General features: G+C 39.3%; 1 pseudogene; it reads right to left on the bottom strand.

Moving 5' to 3' along the window:
- Positions 1-1,098: 1,098 nt before the first annotated feature.
- Positions 1,099-5,891, bottom strand: LOC148803191 (potassium transporter 5-like; annotated as a pseudogene).
- Positions 5,892-7,721: the final 1,830 nt, after the last annotated feature.

Here is a 7,721-nt window from a genome sequence, read left to right as displayed (position 1 = left end):
GGTAGTTTTGGTTTCCATCAGAGAGAGTGCATTCCCGATCATTCACTTTATCCGAAAAAGGGGCTGTTCTTGTCACTATGATCACCCACTCAGATGAATTCTCGGACTGTCCCAACATACCCAGGTTTTGACCCCCTCTAAGGATCTCAATGATTGGCATATCAAAGACAACCCAATCTGACACCTAGTGCAATATCATAATCGAGTCTAGGGATTAGGTGTAACATTTCAGTTTTGCCCATCTATTTTCAAGGTCCAGGGCAATACTGAAATTCTAGTCCGGTTCAGGGTTTCAAGATATCCAACCAACTTGACGGCACATCAGTGTCAGCCTTGGTAGGATAAATCTCCCTAAATCTATCCAACGGCTGTGAAGATTCTAAACTAACACGAGTTTCATTGTGTCCAGTTTAAGGGTGTTACACAGAAATACACCATAATAACATGAATCAAATATGTACTTTATTCATTTACATTAAATGTTATAAGGTACATCATTCTGATTGGAGCTAAGGGCATACACTGTCATTAGAGACGGTTATTACAACTGTCATTTACAGCTGCCTCTTGAACTCGTGTACATGTAATTAATCCTCTATATATTTGACATGGAATAGAAGGTAATCAATTCTCTTCGAGCCAAGTCTTGTTCTTATATTTAGAGCTGACTAAGATTTGCCAATAAAAGATGAAAAAGAGAGAAATTAAAAAGAATTAAGAGTTTTTGTGTACTACCCCTTAGAAAAACTCATGAGTTCTGTTTTTCTTGCATCCAGGTCCATCAGAAGACGCTTCAAGTTCTCCAGGAAATAGCATTTTAGTTTTCTATGGTGGACACCAATGTCTCACAATAATGCTGAGCAATTTTTGATCGACTAGTTTCCTTGAAAAAGAAGAGATCTATAGGATGCCGGGAATTCCTGATCAATTTTCTTTGTCAATGAAATTCAAGTTGTTCCAACATTGAGAATCTGATTAAAGTTGAATTGTATATATGAAAAACGGAGGAGCATCTCATTTGGGTCAACTGAAACATATCTTCAATTTCAGAGTTCAGTTTTCCAAATATTAGATACATCTTATTTTGTGTCCAAACATCTAGAAGTGTTTATGACTTATTACATGAATAAATTCCATTTTACCCAAAAAAAAAAAGAAAAAGTTATGACACACGCATTCTCAAGTGACGTTTGTGTGCAGCATTTCATTTCAAAATTGAGTCATACATGGTAATTCATGCCCACCTGTAGCAAATTCTTGTTTGGAATCTGCAGGTCCACGAATCCTTGCCTGAAGTTCCTTCGGAGGAAATCATATAAATAATCTACCACCACCCTCTTCAGCATACAAGAATCCTTACTAGCCCTGACCTCGCTGTGTCCTAACAAGTACACTACTCCAGAGCTTCTTGATTTTTCCAAGAATTGGATCTCTTCTTCTCTTCCTCTGTCTGGGACTGCTGCAATTTTGTCATCCTGGTCAAGTCCTTCCAGATACTCCATTCTGATGAATGACTTGAGGTGCTCCATCAACAAATTCTCAAATTCTTCATTCCCTACTTTCCTGTCGCGATATCCATACCATGCTATGCATCTATACATCTAGTAATCTTTGGGTCCCACCCGCCTAAGTGAAAACCTTTCAGCAGCTGGGACTTTGTTCACTGCCAAGTATTTAACAGAGGCAAAAACTAATACAGAGTGTATGGCTGGAAGGTTGGTGAGGAAGTGAGAAAATATAGCTGGAATTCCATGAGTCAGTTCTGTGTAGAGAAGCCCAACACCAGGAACTCTTACAATGCCAAGGTCAGAGCGCAGGTTGTTTAGGTATTGAGTTGATACCTTCTTCTCTACTTCAAAAGCATAGTGTTTTGACTGGACATAGTGCCAGACATACATTACAAAGAAGAGACCCCCAGCAAAGGAGAGAGGAAGATAACCACCTTTATCGAACTTATAGAGCACAGAAGAGAAGTAGAGGAGCACAAAGGAACCAAAGACAAGAACAAAGAGGGTAATAAAATGAAGACTGGTTTGACATATTGTTAGTATTATCAAGATTAGAAGCGAAGTCATAACCAGCATCACTGCAACAACAGCAATTCCTGTAGGTTTTAAGGAAGAAAAATTAATATCAGCTGATTCATGGAAATAACTGTGCATACGAGTTTATGAACACAACATCTCAAGGCTGTTACCATAAGCATTATCGATTTTAGTGGTGTCCTTGAACGATGCAGTGACCATGACACAGGCAAACATAAGCAGAAAGTTTATCTCTGGAATGTAGACTTGTCCTTCATGCTTGTGTGAGGTATGGACAACTCGGACACTAGGGAAGCAACCCAAAGCCACTGACTACTTTACAATAGAAAAGGTTGCAGAGATCATGTTCTGACTTGCAATGACCAATACTGTCACAGCAGTCACAAACATAGGCCAGCACACTGAATCTGTCCATGGAATCGAAGGGTTGTTTATCACCAAGCTCAAATTGAAGCTTCAATACCTTGAGGCACTGAAGATGGAAAGGAATTACCTGGAGTTGATTTATAGAAAGCATCTTGGACATCCTGTGGGAACTTGGACAAGTAAGCAGCTTGTCCAACATAAGCACAGACCAAACATGGGTATACTAAGCCAGTAAACGCAATCTAAGGAGGAAACAATTCCAAAGGAAAATAAAATTATTTGTTAGTTTATCAGAAAAACAACTACCACTCATTATAATCTATTCTTCACAAGGTAATAGATATTGAGTGAATTCTAAATGAATTAAAAGGTTAACTTACCTGAATTGATCATACAGAGAAGTGTCCCAGATCTGCAAACATTGCTTCTGTTCCTGTTTCACCAGATGTGTGGAGCTAATGCTAAGTGCTGTTTTATACAAAATCAATATAATCAGATTTTCAATAAAATTGTGTTTGGTGATCAAATAAAGTTGATGTTTTGCTAGATAGATCTCCATGTTAGGTCCCTATGTGAAAGCTAAAAATATGAATGTTTACCAGTCATACAGAGGACAACTTCCTCCAAGAGATACCCAAGCTCGTTTTGGGTCTCTATTGAAATATTAATATATGTACACAGGGTTGAAAGCTTTCAAGACTGATGAGTCATGGCGGATCAAGTTGAATATTCCAACGATCTCAATGAACAACTACCATATCAAGATTGCCGGTGCGAATGTGTACCCTACTTTGTCTGTCCCAAATCTTTGAATTGAGAACAAGATCACTAAGATGGCTACAAAAATCATCACCACGATGTCTGGAAGGGACTTGTACAAAGAAAGATAAATTAGAGAATGACTAGAGACTAAATTATAGACAATATCAGAAGAAGGTTACTAAGGGATATATGGCTCTACCTGTGCTTATACTTGCATTTACTTTCCTCACTCCATCCACTGCTGATAGAACTGAAACAAAGTAAGACTTTCTCAAGTCAGAAAAAGAAAACCCAAATGAAATAGGAGTGGGCCAGCTAGTATATGGATTCTTCTAATTCAGAAACCTCTTCTTGACTCATATGAGGTCCATGTAAGGATCCATATCTCTACATGTGTTGGACCTTTTCATAGTAATTTTAGCAGTTGACACTAAGTTATGCATTAAAAGGTGTCTGGGAAAAAAGAGATTGCTTTGCCACAAGGTAGGAGGCCATTGAGCTGAAACTTACCATGGCCAACAAATGGAGGAGCCATTTGGTTGGGAATAAAACAGCCATCTGGAGGGTTTCTTATTTACTAGATTTGTTAGTCATTTTGATAGTAAAGGGATCCTCTCATGCAATAATAGATAGAATTAGAGAGCTTGGGATGCAAATTGCTGTGAAATGTCCTCATGAGCACCCAAAAGATATCCAGATTGCAGTTTAGATTGGGGGCCCAACATAAATGATAACTCTTTGGGCTTGTTTTACAAAAATTTACCCAATATCTAGTTTTGGACTCTTATGGGCCTCACTTAATTCATAACTGTCCAATATGGGATGAAGTACGTATCGTTAGTCCGTTAATCACTAACAATGGTTGTGGGTCCAATATTAGAGTGACTGAACAGAATCAATACTTAGGTAGCATTTGATAAATCTGAAATCTGAAATATAGAATTTAAAATCTGAAAAGTTAAAAAGAAATTATTCGGACCTGAAACCTGAAAAGAAGTAGAAATGATTTTCTGCTTTTTAGAGGATCTGAAAAGATAAGATCAATTGAGTCGGAGCAGTTCTCCAACATCTGAAATTGTGAAGTTTACTATTTTACCCTTAGAAATAGACTGCTTGATAATATTATAAATAATAAAAAGAATATTAAATAAAAATAGTATTCTATTAATAAACAAATTTTATATTTTTTGAAATAAATAATTATTTATTATTTAATTAAAAATGTTATTTATTGATTTATTACTATTAACTAATAAAAAATAAAAATATTTGAAATATTACTAATAAACATATTATGAAATATTCTTATTACTATATAAATATTATTATTTATTTAAATGAAAAGGATATTATTTTTAATTTTATAATAATTATTTAGTAGTAATATATTGATTATTAGTAAATAATATTAAAAATTATTATTATTATCATGATTAATAAATATATCATTATTGAATATAATAATAATAATAATAATAATAATAATAATAATAATAATAATAATGGTATATTATTACTTTTAATAATAATAATAATATTATTATTATTAGCCACCTTGACAACAAAGTTTTGTCTGTATGTGATTGTAACGTACAGAATAACTGCAACCCTTTTATTGGCTGCTGGAGTTCTACAATCTACAATCCAATCTCCTTCCATCATGTATCATGCATTACGAAAGCGTCACTGGTCCCAACTCAAATCAAATAACTAAGTATCGAAATTTATGGACAGGATATTAGTAGGTGAACGTATTGTCAAGAAAATTGAGAAACAAGAGCGCAAAAGATATTTTAGAGACTCTGAGTAGATTTCCTTCCAATTCAAAAGTATTTTTCTAGAGAGAGAGAGAGAGAGAGGACCTGAATTGCAAGGAGTCAAAATCCCGTCTCCAATTACCGTGCAAGTACCAAGGAGAGCCACGGTAAGTAAAGCTGTCTTGACAAAAGAGCTTCCTTCCATGATTTCTTTGATCTTCTCTGCTCTCTTCGAGTGTTTGTTAGCAGCTCCCAAGTTATAAGCAGAAAGCTTCATCTCCTCCTCTCCTGTTGGTTGCTTGGTATTGCACTTACCTTCACATATCTACCTATCAACGAGTACATAGGAAAAGTTCCACCTAATAACAGTTGATGAAATTAATAAGAACAAAAACCGAGGCTTCTCAAACAGAGATGGATTTTTCACTTGGTCGGAAATAATCTATTAATTAGAAAGCTTTTCACTCGGTATTACCGTCTCCGTTGTCGTTGGCTTGGAGAACTATGAGAACATATTTGATGAGGGGGAAGAGAGTGAGGCTGTATTAGATGATAAGTGACAGAGCCCCGATTATATGGTTGTGAGTTGGGGTTTGATCGGTGAAGGTTCTCTCAAATACATACAACGGAGATGTTCCAATGTCGCCGAAAACAACTCCGATGCTCTGGAACGCCAGCTTCATTGCAGCAGCCATAGATGCTGCCTGTACGTGAGAGCGAAGCAAGAAAGAGAAGCAGCTCAGAAAGCATAATGACTCTTCGGCTCGGACTGCTCAAGAGTAAGGATGTCCTTTTTCCTATCGAGGTCGCGGAATGGGCTGACATGCCTACAAGCCAGCTCGGAGGCTGGACTGCCAGTTACTGCATGGTAGTATGTATCTTACTTTACAATTTATTTCCTTGTCAAACTTTCAAACTTACTTACCTCGGTTTTCTTTATTAGGTGAACTCTACCATTCATTCGTTAGTCTACCAATTTGAGATCTGCCTGAAAAAAGCTCGGGAAGTTGAGGAGAAGGCGCAAAAACTTTACCACGAGCTGGACATAGCTCGGGGCGGTGTTCTTCGGGCCAAGAAGGGAGCTTGGAGCCAACAGGAGCTGATCATGGCCATGACTGAGGAGAAGGCGAAGCAACAGGAGCTGATTTCAGCAATGACCAAGAAGAAGGCGAAGCTTCAACGAGAGATCAAGAATATCGAAGCAATGATCCAAGAGCAAACTGAGATCTTTGAGACTGCCATCCAAGAAGCGTGAGCTGAAGAAAGGAGCCACGCCATTGACCACTTCAAGGAATCTTCGGAGTTCCATGGTCTCCAGGTCGAATATGGATCGAGCTCCTATCATTCCGGCTTCAAGTTGTGCAAGTATCTAATGCGGCAGAAATTCCCCAATCTTGACCTCAGAGTCGTCTCTATGTCTGATCTTACTCCCAAGGTGGCGGAGGCGGTGAATGAAGAGCCCGACTCATTTGAAGAAGAAAGTGATGACGAAGTCCTAGAGGCGGGCCCATCGGGTCAAGAGGACGCGGAGCATATGGAGACCGACCTGCCTGGCAATCCGCATGCATGATCCCTGCTTTTTCTTCTTTTTACTGTTTGGATGTATACCCCGAGGCCACCGAGCTTGGGTTATGATGAGATATTTGTACTAAAAATCTTTTCATCAATGAAATACAAACTTTTTTGACTAATCCTTGTGCAAAAATATTCTAAGTGTAAATGACTCCCGATCTGGCGATCTGAACCAGACAGAGGTAGGAGTAGGTTTATAGGTTACCCTGAATTGTCAAGCTACCGAGTTGGACAACAAGTAAGGATAACCAAAAGTAAAATTTTTCTAAGTGGATGTCACCCCGAACTATCTACCTGGACTACTAGTAGGGGTAACTTCACATAATGTATGCCGAGGTGAGCGACATTGCAAGGTATATACCCGACCTGTCCATGCACGGGCTACTCATTTAAATATCGTTTGTCCCTAACGGGCCCAACCCATTGTTATATGTCGAAGTGGGCTAGACATCGTAGGGCTTATACCTGAGCTGTCTATGCCTTAGGCATTAGAGGTACTTTTCCCATGTCGAAGAGGCGACTATGACTTATTTACCCATGCCGAGGAGGCGACTGGGATTTGTTTGCCCATGCCGAAGAGGTGACTGGGACTTATGTGGTGCCAAGGTCTTTTGTCAGCTCGGTACCTTAGCCCTTAGGCTTTGGGAGCGACTCGCAGTCCACTCCTTACCTTTGGTTTTTCCCATGCCGAAGAGGCGATTGGGTCTTGTGTGCCCATGCCGAGGAGGCGACTGGGACTTATGTGCCCATGTCGAGGAGGTGACTAGGACTTATCGTAGTGCCGATGTCTTTTGTTAGCTCTGTACCTTAGCCCTTAGGCTTTGGGAGCGACTCGCAATCAACTCCTTACCTTTGGTTTTGCCCATGCCAAAGAGGCGACTGGGTCTTGTGTGCCCATGCCGAGGAGGCGAATGGGACTTATCATAGTGCCGAGGTCTTTTATCAGCTTGGCACTTTAGTCCTTGGACTTCTGGGAGTGACTCATAGTCCTCTCTCCAATTCGGCGATCACAGGTAGTATCGCCTTAAGTTGCTGATGTTCCACGCTCGAGGTATCTGTTTTTCTTCTAAGGTTTCGAGTTCGTAAGTACCTTCCCCGAGTACCCGCCTTATTCGGTACGGACCTTTCCAGTTCAGTTCGAGCTTACTGACACCGGGCTCAGGTACCATAACTTTCTAAAGAACCAGGTCACCGACACGGAAATGTTTCTTGACCCAGG

Source organism: Nelumbo nucifera, chromosome 1 (genome assembly GCF_055504915.1).
Source record: "Nelumbo nucifera cultivar China Antique chromosome 1, China Antique-T2T, whole genome shotgun sequence".
In the NCBI taxonomy this organism is placed as follows: domain Eukaryota; kingdom Viridiplantae; phylum Streptophyta; class Magnoliopsida; order Proteales; family Nelumbonaceae; genus Nelumbo; species Nelumbo nucifera.
The sequence above is the reverse complement of the archived record's forward strand: the minus strand, read 5'-3'. Positions and strand labels throughout refer to the sequence as shown.